At 36.3% G+C, this 13,641-nt stretch overlaps 2 long non-coding RNA genes across 4 annotated transcripts; one reads left to right on the top strand and one right to left on the bottom strand.

Moving 5' to 3' along the window:
• Positions 1 to 1,257: 1,257 nt before the first annotated feature.
• Positions 1,258 to 4,984, top strand: LOC114263929 (uncharacterized). Of its 3 annotated transcripts, none has more exons than XR_014338542.1 (3): positions 1,266 to 3,177; positions 3,908 to 4,353; positions 4,559 to 4,984. It is a non-coding gene; the product is annotated as an uncharacterized LOC114263929 (long non-coding RNA). The 3 variants fall into 3 exon arrangements; XR_014338541.1 differs by having other exon boundaries at positions 1,267 to 3,177; positions 4,646 to 4,788; XR_014338539.1 differs by lacking the exon at positions 4,559 to 4,984 and having other exon boundaries at positions 1,258 to 3,177; positions 3,908 to 4,408.
• A 5,651-nt stretch (positions 4,985 to 10,635) lies between these two features.
• LOC114263916 (uncharacterized) lies at positions 10,636 to 11,708 on the bottom strand. The gene is made up of 2 exons (XR_014338538.1): positions 11,223 to 11,708; positions 10,636 to 10,866 (listed from the first exon to the last, which is right to left on the bottom strand). It is a non-coding gene; the product is annotated as an uncharacterized LOC114263916 (long non-coding RNA).
• Positions 11,709 to 13,641: the final 1,933 nt, after the last annotated feature.

The following is a 13,641-nucleotide window of genomic DNA, read 5'->3' as shown; positions in this document are numbered from 1 at the left end:
CATAGGTTCTGACAATATAGGAGTTTCCACAGGATGTGTTACCACATTATCCTCTGGATTTGGTATTTCTACCTCTCCTTCCACGCCTTCTTCCAAGCGTTCATTTTCTCCTTGTCGTCTTCTTCTAGCCATTTTTAATTAAGTCCCACCGGGCGTGCCAAAAATATATGTTGGCTTTTTGGCTTTTCGAAGGGTATTTTTGTAAATGTGAGCGTGCCAGCAAGGATCAATCAGTCCTTACAGAAATTGTGATTGCCAACCAATTATCAGACGATTGTGTTTTAGTTCTTTTCAGCCTCAATGAAGAGGACTTTTACTGGTGGCTTGACTTAGAAGAAATTAAGAGAAATAACAGTAATATGAAGAACAATTGAAGTATTTCATAAAAATGAACACTTACAATGGTCCAAACTCAGCCTCGGAGAGGTTTACAACCGCAATCTACTTGAATCTACTTGAAGCTACTCCTATGAATCGAAGTGCAGTGCGGGTATTTAAAGTGCAGGTATTTAAAGAACAGGTATTTAAAGACTGGAAATGTAAAAGACTAGAAAAGAAAATATATGAAGTAAATGATTGATTTGTATGATCTGAGTCCTCTCTTTCCTGGGGGTCTCTCTGCTATTTATACTTGTCAAAGATGACCTTCGAACTGCTCTTCGAACCGTCGAACTGCTCCTCCATGATCGCTGATCATGTTGCCTTAGAAGTAGCTCCATTATGCCACCATTTGCAGTTAGGCTTCCCTCTTGTATTTGAATTTGAATATGAGTAACCGTTGAAGCCACGTCACCTTGCGTTTCTTTACTGATCCAATGTTGCTCAGACCATGTGAGAACCAATTTATCATCTCTACGTGTACGATCAGGATTGAAGACTTGAATTATTTTCCGATAATACCCTTATTCTGCCACGTGTCGGATTGTAACTGGCTTTTACAAAATATATAGCTAACAGATACCAATGCCAGTTGCTCAGGAAGATTCCTTGATTGGAGTGCCAGAAGCATCGACAAAGGAGATCCTAATCGGTGTCTTAGCAGAGCCTGAAGCATGGACCCTATTCAAGAAAACAGTGGGAATTTCAATTGATTCTGAAATCCCTTCTGAAGCGAAGGAATTGTGTGACAAATGTGGAGGCTTGCCAGTTGCTATACGTGCAGCTGCAGCAGCATTAAAAGGTAAGGGCAAGCATGCGTGGAAAGATGCATTTCGACAACCAAAAAATTACAAGCTGAAAGAAATTGCACGTATTTGTTCATCTCCTTAAAATGGAGTTATGATCGTTTAGAACCAAAGGATGCACGGTCATGCTTCTTGCTTTGCTCTTTGTTTCCGGAAGATGCTGAGATTTCAATTAATGACTTGGTGAGATACCCTGTTGGGATGAGATTGCTTGATCAAAATCTGAATATATTTGATGAAGTAAGAGACAGAGTACTTGCCATGGTTGATGTCCTCAACGAATCTTGTTTGTTGTTAGATGGCATGAGCGAAAATGTGGTCAAAATGCACGATGTTATTCGAGATGTTGCACAATTGCGGAAGAGGAGAAAGGATATCTCGTGAAACATGTTATCAAAAAATGGCCAGAGAAAGACACATATGAACATTACTCGGCAATCTCATTATGGTTCACCACAAATATTCAAGAGCTTCCCGATGTGTTGGAATGTACAAGACTCCATACCTTGGTGTTGAAATGCAGGGACTCTTCACCCACAGATGTTAAAAATAGTTTTTTCAATGGGATGGAGAACAATCTTGAAATCGTAGATCTGAGCGAAATGTCATTAAAGAGCTCCCCGTCATTGCTTCCAAGGTTGGTTAAGCTTCGGATGTTATGTCTAAATGGCCTATCAAGGGACATAGCTCTATTGGGGAGATTAAAGAACCTTGAGATACTTAGCCTTCATGGGATTGAGGAGCTGGCACCAGAGATTAGAGAGTTGACTAGTCTATGGTTGCTAAATTTGGAAAATTGTACCAACTTAAGAGTAATTCTGCCAAATTATACATTTTAGATACCTTTGACCAATGGGAAGTTGAAGGAACTGACCAACAGCGAGAGAACGCAAGCCTTCTTGAATTGAATTCGCTGACACTATTAAAGACTTTAAAAGTTCATATGCCAAGGTCAATGTCATTGCCCAATTTGACTAGATTTAGCATATCAATTGGGGAAAATATTAAATATAAGGAAAATTACTCCTCAACAAGGATCTTGAAACTCTGCGGCATTCCTATAGAAAACAAGTTCCGAGATGTGTTGGAGAAAGTTGAAGTGCTATATTTGAATAAATTGCCGGGTCTGAAAAAGGTTCTGCTTCATGACAGAGATGGAGGGGGGTTTCTTGAATTAAGGCATCTTGAAGTTATAGAATGTAATGATGTTGAATGTCTTCTTGGAATGCCTGCAAGGCGTCTAAAAATTCAACCACAAAGTCTGCCAAGTTCTTTTTCTAACTTGCACGAGTTACATGTTCGAAATTGTGGATTCAAATGCCTCTCCTCACTCTCCATTGCAAGAGTTCTTGCGGGCCTCATGCATCTAGAAATTGAAAACTGTGAAGATATGGAAGAAATTGTTGGAAATGAAGAGCAAGAAAATGATGAGGAAATTATTTTTCTTCAACTAAAAATAATGACGTTGCGCAACATACCCAAGCTCTGGAGCTTCCTTTCGAACAATTCTAACACTCCGCAACCTCTCTTTTGTGGAAAGGTGAGTTTTTTCCAGTAACTTTTTATGTTTATTTGTCAATTCTTGGTAATTAACAGAGCATAAGTTGATATGTCAAATTTTGCAGGTGGCATTCCCTGCTTTGGAGGAATTGGGAATTTTCGATGTACATTATATATCAGTGGTATGGGACAAACATTTAGAACCCCTTGTCCAAGAAGAGAGAGAATCCTTTTGTCAATTAAGAAACCTAGCGCATCTTCGACATCTATATATACACAGATGTGCAAAATTGAAAACAACAGTAGTGGCCAATAGGAAAGAGGAGATAACGATGACCCTCTCGTGTTCCCTCAACTGTATTCTATAGAACTAAATGAGTTGGAGAATCTCAAGAGTTTCTATGGCAGTTGTGGACCTGAAGAAAAAGAAGAATCAACAAAGCATGAGCTCAACGTGGAAATTCTCGAACCACAACCCCTCTTTAACCAAAAGGTACGATTGCTATAAGTTTTATGAGTTTTTAGAGATACTAAATTTCGAATTATTCAGCTAAAATCATGAACCTCTTTCAGAAAATTGAAGGTATTAGTAGTAACTCTTTTTCGAAAATAAAAATAAAAATTTCTATGTAGCGGTGAATTCATCTTGCGTAGTGTCACCAACCAATAAAAAATGACGGATGGGATTAAGTACATGAGTCTTGTCTGTTATTAACCCAACCATATTGTTTTGGTTGTCTCAATTTTGCTTAGTTAGAAACTTTCTACCAATTATTCCTTTTCTTTTAGTTCCCAAACAAAGTAAGATCTACAATGGTAGGTGTGCTGAAATAACACAGAATTTATATTGTGGTTGAGATTTATTTAAAGTATGGCTTACATCACATTCCTAATAAATTTCAGCTATACAATATATTTTCTGTGTACTTTTTGTATTCTAATTTTGTGCACTTTGCATTTTTGAAAGATTGATAGCTTCCAAAAGGTCTTGAAACCTAAATAACATAGACTCTAATAAACCAAAACCTTACACTTAAAATTTTGCCCCATTACAAGACATAATATTATTTCCTACCCTAAATCCTAATCACAGTACCTATGAACTCTAACACTATGTTTGTTCACTTGCTTAGGAAATCAAAGCTCTGCTCTTTTATTGGTCTTTCTTAAATAAAAGGTTAATAATTTTCTCATTATTCCTTTTGTTATTATCAATAATACAGGTTGTGTTTACTTGCTTGGAAGTCTTGGAAATTTGGAGTTTGGGCAACATCAAAGAGATATGGCATAGCACACCTCCAACCAACTCCTTCAACAACCTAAGACATTTGGCTGTGTTCGATTGTCAAAACTTATTGAATATTGCACCATCAAAACTACTTGGAAGTTTGCAAAACCTACAATTCCTCTATGTCGACGATTGTGGCTCCCTAAAAGAGGTATTCAAAACCAGAGGATCAAATGTTGAAATCAATCCCGTGCTCTATCAATTAAAACAAGTTATGCTGTTAAATTTACCACTCCCGATAAGATTTTCCTTTGGGAGTACATTGCCACCCTCGGTAACACAGGATAATAAAAGATTGCCCCTCCTGGAGACCTCTATAGATCCCGACATACAAGAAATGTGAGCGAAGATTGGTGAATCTTTTTCCTTTTCAATGAAGAGGTATGTATTTGATTCATATTGTAGTTATGGAAAATCTTCTGTTCATTATTATTTACTTTTGGTAGCATATACTTAGCTGATTAATGATAATAATGTACAACACTAATTCAATCGAGGTTGTACCTTTGATGGTGCAATATAACACTCATCAATGTGGTAGTTTCAAATTTTTATTAATGTCTTATTTATGTTTGACTCCCTGTAGTTGGTTGTTGCTCATAATTGCATACAAGTGATTCAATCTTGTGCTACGTTCCACCAATGTTTGCTCTGCTTTTGTGTGAAACTCCAGATTACCAAAGAAAGTTGGGTCCTATGTGGAGGTATAAAAGATGGTGGAAGGCAAAAAATATGCTGGATGGTGATTTTTTTTTATTATTTATAATTAGGATCAATAAAAAGTAAGAATTTTTTTTTTTTTTTTTTTGGTAAGTCCCTTGATTTGGACTGTATAATATTATTTATCAAGTCTTTATTCATTTATTTATTTTTCCAGTGTGTACATCCTTAACAACCAATAGTTATCTAGGTGGTCTTGTGTTCTGTACGTATATATGCTTTGTTTAAGTTCGCTGTTTTTTGGATTGGAACTATTGGATTTCTATATGTGACATTAGCCACTCAATTCCTTTGCCAGAAACCTCTAACTTTGTGTTTGATTGAGAGATTTGAAAAATGATTTGGAAAGAAAAAGGAAAATGGTACGTGAAATGGTAATAAAATATAATTATATTTTATTTAAGGCCTTGTTTGGGGTACTCTAAAAAAGTCAAAAAGTCACTATCTTATTTAAGTCACATTATCTTATTTAAGTTACATCACCTCTCTACAACATCACTTCAAACCTAATTCATATTTCATAAAAAGTCAAAAAATACATTTATTTAGATCATCTCAAATTACTCCTTACTTTCACACATTTTTTCCTTTAACGCTGTGCTTAGTTGAAAATTTTAAACAAGGAAAGAGATTTGTGTTGAATTCACCCCATGTGAAGGGGAAATTGTCTTGTGAACACACCTTGGTTGGTCAACAAGGAAGTAGGCTACCAACCATGTCAAAGAAGGAGGCTGCCGAAGTCAAGCATGGAGGCTACCCAATGGCACTCCCACCTACTCCAAGGTGTATAAAATGGAATGGTGATGGTGAGTTGTAGACAAGGGCAAATGGCAAAACACATTGCTGAGAGGAAGGTACAAAACAGAGAGAGCTAGTGAGAGCTATTTTCTGTTTGTCAGAGAGTGTGAGTGAGTGTGTTATATAGAGAGACAGTGAGTTGAGAGTGTGTAATCTCCTCCATTTGTTGATATATAACAACATCGCTCCCGTGGACATAGGCCGGTTTGCCGAACCACGTTAAAACTCTTGTGTTTTTGCTTGTGAGTGTCCCCTGGTGTGCCCACGATACGCAACAATTGGTATCAGAGCCCGGGTGGAGAAAAATCGAGTTTTTTCCGAAAGTGTCCAGATTTCGAAGTGGTCGAAATCCACTTTTGAGCATACCAGGAGGAAGGCCAGGAGGAGAGGAGTCCAGAACAGCAAAAACAGAGCCCAGAAGCCTCTCCACGCGCCCTCACGCGCTCCTAGAAGTTGGCGCGTGAGTCACAGTCTCGACACGCGCCAACACGCGCCGTTAAGGCACCCGGCGCGTGGTCCCACTCTCATCCACGCGCCACACGCGCTGACGGAGGAAGAAGACGAGTGGGGGAAGGCGCGTGTCATACACGCGCGTACCACGTCAGCCGACACGTCAGCCACGTGTCAGACACGTGTCAGCCACGTGTCAGCCCAGTCAGCGTGAGCCGCTGACCAAGCCGGGTTGACCAGCCGTCAAGCCGCCGTTGACCGCGCCGCCTGCGCCGTTGACCGAGCCGTTGACCTGCAAATCCGGAGGAATTATCTGGTGCTTCTCAGGCGCACCAGATTCAGCAAATCTGAACCGTTAAAACTGTTTTGGCTAGATCTAGGCCATTCGGAGTCCGTTTTTGGCGATCCAATAGTGAGTCCCAACTATTTGGAGTATTCCGGACACATCCGTACGGTTAGTTTTTGAATCGGAGGCATTCAAACTCTTTTGGCTAGATCTAGGCCATTCGGAGTCCGTTTTTGGCGACCCAATAGTGCGTTCCAACTATTTGAAATATTCCGGACCCATCCGTACGGTCAGATTCTTACATCGAAATTTCTTTAAAAAGGGAAGAAATTTACAATGGCAGGAAAAGGCGCAAGTTTCATGATTGAGCCTTTTAATGGTAGTAATGACTTTACCCTGTGGCAGCAAAGGGTGAAAAACATTTTAACACGAGAAGGTCTGGTGAAAGCTCTTCTCAAAAAGTCCAACAAACCGGAAGACATAAAGGATGACAAGTGGGAGGAGTTGAGGGAATTGGCAAACAGTACAATTCAGTTGTATCTCGGGAACAACACACTCCGGGAAGTCATCAGTGAAGTAGATCCGGCGGAGCTATGGGCAAAGTTAGAGATGAGGTACAAGTCAAAATCTTTGACAAACCGGTTATCTCTAAAGAGGCAGCTATATACACTTAGAATGCCAGAAGGTGCGAACCTCACAGAACATCTGGACGAGTTCAATAGGATCACAATGGAATTGGACACCATTGGAGACAAGACCCAGGAGGAAGATAGGGCTATGATCTTGCTGGTCTCTCTACCTGCATCATATGAGCATCTTAGGACAACTCTATTGTACGGGAAGGATGCTCTTGGACTGGATGAGGTGATTGCTACGCTCATTTCTCATGAGTCGATGAAGAAACAGGAAGGTAGCAGTAGCAAACACCCAGAAGGAAATGCCATGGTTGCCTCAGAAAATGAGCAAGGCAGAGGTAGGTCCAATGATAGACGGGGTAGATCCAAATCAAGAGGACGTTCGCAATCAAGGTCAGGCTTCAGGAGAAAGTGTTATTACTGTGATCAGGAGGATCACCTCATAAAAGACTGTGCAAAGCTCAAGGAGGACAAAGCACAAAAGGAACAGGCGAGCTCATCAAATGTCGCTGCTGCAGTAAATGCTAAGGATGAGTATGCATTTACAGTTTCGTCGAGTATGACGAAACCTGACTGGATCTTAGATTCCGGAAGCACATATCATATATGCATGGATAAGAAACTTTTTTCTACATACCAAGCCAAGGATGGAGGTATTGTTCGAGTGGCTAACAACACTGTGAGTAAGATTGTTGGCATGGGAACAGTACGGCTGAGAATGGAAGATGGAAAAATTTTCACGTTGGATGGAGTCCGACACGTGCCAAGACTGAAGAAGAATCTAATTTCCTTAAGTATGCTAGACATGAAAGGTTATAGCTTCACATCTAGCAAAGGAAATCTCAAAGTCATCCATGGAGATACGGTGATGCTACATGGACGACTGGAGGGGAATCTGTACAGGCTTGTGGAGAAGGTTGTGACAGACGGAGCTACTGTCACTTACCGGGCAAGACGTACAAGACATGCACAGAAGAGACATAGGGCCCAGCAGACATGGCAACCAAAGTGTACAAGAACGCATGGAGGCAGTTCGGAGGTGCACAAGACGGAGCCATTGCGGCCAATTTTAAAGACAGCTCAGAGCAAAGAGACCAAGACAGCAAAGCATGTCCCAGGAAAGAAAGTTTCTTTTGCTCCTGAATTAGAGACATATTGGGATCTCTCCAAGACTGGATGGAAGGGAGAGATGCCATCTCAAAGAGTTGCAAAGTAAAGCTTTGCATGGCACCCCAGTGAGGGGGTGCCGGGCACTCCAGGCAAGGGGGTGCAAGCATCTCAGTGAAGAGATGCAGACTTTGTTGAATTTGGGCGTGACAAGATTAGCAGCAGTGTGTGCAGTGGATCACCTCACATGGGTTGAGGGGGTGATTTGTTGAATTCACCCCATGTGAAGGGGAAATTGTCTTGTGAACACACCTTGGTTGGTCAACAAGGAAGTAGGCTACCAACCATGTCAAAGAAGGAGGCTGCCGAAGTCAAGCATGGAGGCTACCCAATGGCACTCCCACCTACTCCAAGGTGTATAAAATGGAATGGTGATGGTGAGTTGTAGACAAGGGCAAATGGCAAAACACATTGCTGAGAGGAAGGTACAAAACAGAGAGAGCTAGTGAGAGCTATTTTCTGTTTGTCAGAGAGTGTGAGTGAGTGTGTTATATAGAGAGACAGTGAGTTGAGAGTGTGTAATCTCCTCCATTTGTTGATATATAACAACATCGCTCCCGTGGACGTAGGCCGGTTTGCCGAACCACGTTAAAACTCTTGTGTTTTTGCTTGTGAGTGTCCCCTGGTGTGCCCACGATACGCAACAATTTGTTCTCGGTCCCTACCTTTTCCTCTTTCTTTCTTGGATTTATTTTTCTTTCACCGTGGACCACACCTCTACTTCTTCCCATCCTTCTCACCTTCAGCCACACACTGACCCACCAACCTGAACATCTATTGAATCACATATGTAAGAAAATTGGTGGATTTTCAGAACGGTAGTTATTTTATTATATGGTTTTGTAGTTTGTTATTTATAGTTCATAGAATCTTTTTGTGTGGCGCTTTGAGACTTTGTTATTTGGAAAAATTATTATAAAAAATATATATATATAGGGTTTGACCCTTATAATAAAGTAAATATTGAATTTTTAATTTTTGTCAAATTAAATCTTTAATTTTTTACCCTTAATTTTTAATTTTTTTTTAATTTAAATTATTTTCTATTTTCATTAAATAAAATGGACCCAAAAAAATGATATTATAGTCATTTAACTCAATGAAAAAAAGTATTTTAAACATTTTATATAAATTTACATTGAGTTTAATATTAAAATATTTTTTTTCGGTTTTAATCAACAAAAATAGATAAATAATTTGTATTGAACACAAATCAAAATATTGAAATTTAAATTAACAAAATTAAAAATTAAAAATTTATTTTATTATAAAATTCAAATCTTGAAATGTTTTTGTAACTGTCCCTGTTATTTTTTTTCTTTTCTTGTTCGATATGTTATTTATTTCTATTTTAATATAATGTAACTGCAGTAAAATTTTTCCTTTGCTGATTCATGTTACAAACCTCTGAAATCAAGAAGCCACTTAAAGCTTCTACCAACCGGCTACATCTTCCAATCAAGAGGCCAAGATAGATCCTCTTGCCAGGACTTTATTGCTTTCACCAAAGTGAGAGACTCCCAATCAATATGAATGCATCTAATTTCCAAATCCTATAGGCCAAATCTCAGTTTTTGTTGAGTTTTCAAATATATATATATATATATATTTAAAAATTATTTTCTTCACCTCTTATCGTCTTTAGTTAACTTTTTTTCATATCTAGTCAAATTATTTTACCTTTCAAATGTACCTAATCTAGATTTTTTTTTTTTTTTGAAAATAATTTAGATGTATTTAAAAAATAAAAATATGTATGAAAAATTTCAATAAATAGACAAAAGATACAAAAATGTACAATTTCTTCTTCTTCTTCTTCTTCTTCTTCTTCTTCTTCTTCTTCTTCTTCTTCTTCTTGTCTTTAGTATTTTTTTAAAAGATTTTTTCATAAATATTTTACTTTTTAAATACAAATAAATTAAGTGGATGTAAAAAGTAAAAATATTTGATTAAAAAGTTCACTAAGGCTGTGTTGGATCATGAATTTTAGATTGGAATCCTCTATCTGTTAAATAAAATTGAGTTTCTAACCATGAGATTCCAAGAGCTCCAAAACTTTAACCCAATTATGTTGAATTTTCAATTTTAAAAATAAATAAATAATTTGTAAGCCCACAATATTTCTCCTACAATTTTACCTTTCCTATAATGAAAATGGTAATTTTTCTCACATTCTCCTATTTCTCTATAATAAAAATAAAATAAAATAAATTGGTGAAAAATCCGTTCAAACAAATGTCTAAGGCATTAATTCGAGTGAATTTTTTTTGTTGATGAAAGATCCACACTTTATGAAACAGTTTGGTAAGAAATCATAAAAGATATTTTGTTTTCAATTTTACTCCTGACTTTTTTTATCTATTTGATTTTTCATTGACTATCTGTTCAAATTTTTTATTTATCTGTTCAAATTTTTGTCCAAATTTTATCTGTGCAATCTCTATGCAATTTTGTTTTCTATCTGTTGAAATACCAAGCCAAATCAAATTCTATCTGTTCAGATCTTTGTTTTCTCTGTCTCTATCCCTATCTGTTGCATTGTGTTTCATCACCATTCTGTTGCAATTTTTTTCTTCATCTTCAACAGTAACAATAACAATCAACAACTAAAAAAATAAAAATAAAGATCTGATTTGAAATCTAACAACAATCCAGATATACCACCACAACAACAATAATAATCTAACAACTAAAAAAAGTAGAGAGAGCTTCTCCGCAGATCCAATCTACAACAACAACAATAATAATAACTAAAAAAAATAGAGAATGACTGCGATCTGTGACACAGATCTATGGTTTCATGCTTTTCTTTGCAAACTTGCAAATGTTCTCTTCAACCTACAAAATCACAAGAAACATATAGAGCGAAGGATGTAGATATATAGAAAATAATTTCAACATGTATTTGAAAAGTCCAATCTCTCTCTCTCTCTCTCTCTCTCTCTCTCTCTATATATATATATATGTATGTATATACACAAACTTTGAGTGAATATCAGTGAGTGAATTTGTGTATATTCGTATATATCAGTGATTCAAGTTTTGTGTGTATGTATACGTATAGATCAGTGAGTGAATTTCTAGATCAGTGAATTTCAAGTTTTGTGTGAATTTCTATATACGGCGGAGAGAGAACATGGAGGAGAAGAGATCCAACAGATCTCCGATCTCCGATCTCAACTCTCCGACCTTACCTCCCTTTTCTCTGCCGTCCGATCTCTTCTCCTCCTTCATGTTCTCTCTCCGCCGGCGCTGCAATCTCCAGTTTCTACTCAGATTCCGACAGCCGAAACCCCAAAGAGTTCGCCGGAATCTGACATCAACGCCGGTTGCATCCATGTTTTCTGAAAACCCGATCGCGATCATCGGAGATCCGACAGATCTGAGATAGATGACGGCGCTGATCTGAGATACACAGAGGCGCCGAAGAAGACGTCGGAGACAGAGGTCGAGGGGGGAAGCTCAGGCAGCCATGGAGCTCAAGCAACCATGAAGCTCAGGTGACCACTCTCCCAACGAGGAGAGAGAGAGAGAGGGAGGAAAAAGATGATCGGAGTCACCGTGATGGAGCCGGACAGCGGAGGAGGAGACGCCAACGGCGGCATGGTTGTGTGGTTGAATCGAGATGGAGAGAGGGGGAAGAGAGAGTGACGGTTTGTTTTGGCTCTGTCTACATAGAGGAGAAGTTGATAAAATTTAATTTTTTTGATTTTTTAAATATTTTTTTAGTGATTTCTTTAGTAAAAAAATTGATTTTTTTAATAATTTTTTTGTGACCTTTTGGAAAAACTTATTCAGTGTGTTTAGTTTGAGTTTTTTGGATTAAGTTTTTTAAAAATTGAGTTTTTTAATTTTTTAATTTTTTTATTTTTAGTGAATATTTTTAAAATTTTAAACATTTTTTTTTTACTTTTTTAGATGCACCTTACTTAGATATATCTAAAAAATAAAAAATTTGTGAAAAAATATTTTAAAAAATTAATAAATACATAAAAATACAAAAAATATACTGAATTCTTGTAATTTTTTTATATTTTTGATATTTAGTGAATTTTTAAAAGATTTTTTTTTAAATTTTTTATTTTTTAGGTATATTTATATTTGGTGTGTCTAAAAAGTAAAAAGATTGCTTAAAATATTAAAAAAATCAGTAAAAATAAAAAAAACACGAAAAATAAGTAATTAGAATTTTCTTAAAAATATTTTTTAAAAAATGAAAATAATTTTTTACCAACTTTTCCAATTGCCCCATAATATATATATCCATGGCTACTTCGGTCTTTTTCAATGAACTTGTCTATATGGCCAATGAAAAAAAGAGCCTAAACTTTTAGGCTCTGTTTGGTCAAATTCTGGCGCGTTAGCTCCATAACTTCATTTGAATATAATGTTTGTTTAGAATTTTTAAAAATTAATTTTACACTTACTTTTGAAAGCGCGGTTTGAGGCGGAAAAATTTGGACTATCGGTTGTCCCACCGGTCGTTCGGCCGATTGACCGGAATAGTGCAAATTTTTTTTTTTTTTTTTTTTTTTTTACAATTGACACGCGTTAATTTTTATATATTCAACAAAAAATATTTTCTAAATTTTTTAAAATATTTTGTTAATTTTAATAGAATTTTAAGCTGTATGTTTAGTTATGAGTTGTAACTTTTTGTATCAAATATCATATGTCACATCAAAAATTTCCCACTCTTTTCAAAACTCTTTCACCAAATAAATTTTCTACACTCAAATCATAATTTCAAAACTCACAAACTCAAAATATAATTTTATTCTCAAATTATATTTAGAAAACTCTATCAAACACACGCTTATACTTTGAAATTTTGATTTTAAACTTTTAGTCAGAGTGTTTTTAAGAAAAAATATTTTGTCTAATATCTTTCTCACTCACATGTACAGTTTCTTTTATCAATTTTAAAAATAAATAAATAATCTATTAACTCACATGTCTCTCCTAAAATTTTATCTTTTTAAAAATAAAATAGTAATTTCTCTTATATTTTCACATTTTCTATATAATTAAAAAGGTAATTTTTCTCACATTCTCATATTCTATAATAAAAAAATAATAATTTGTCTTAACATCTCTTACTAGGGGTAGGCGCGGGTCGGTTGCGGCCAAAGAACCTCCAATCCGTCATCCGTCCGCCAGATTGACGGATTGGAGAAAATCAATCTGCATCCGTCAGCCAATCCGGCGGATGTGGATTGAGCGGATTGGCGGATGGATGTGAATCGGTTTGGCGGTTTAAAATTTTATAAATTTTCAACATAATTCAACTTGTGTATTTTCTCAAAAAAAAAAAAAAAAAAAGAAGAAAGTATTACAGTTAATGACTTAAAAAAATATTACAATCACTGCATGCCTTATCCACATAAAGTATTACAATCTGTGGTTCTTAAAATATAAAAGCAATTCAAACCACCAAAACCATGAACAGAGCAGTAATAGAGATTGTATGTCTCTGTATTGTTACATCTATATCTGTTTTTGAAAATAAAAACCAACCAGCATATATCATATTTTCAATTTATTATTTTTAGAGATAGATTTAAAAATGAAAAAATATAGATAAATAATACGTTTATTTTTTTTAATTCAAAA

Source organism: Camellia sinensis, chromosome 8 (assembly GCF_055761805.1).
Source record: "Camellia sinensis isolate YWXY chromosome 8, ASM5576180v1, whole genome shotgun sequence".
Taxonomy (NCBI): domain Eukaryota; kingdom Viridiplantae; phylum Streptophyta; class Magnoliopsida; order Ericales; family Theaceae; genus Camellia; species Camellia sinensis.
This window is presented reverse-complemented; position numbering and strand designations above follow the sequence as displayed.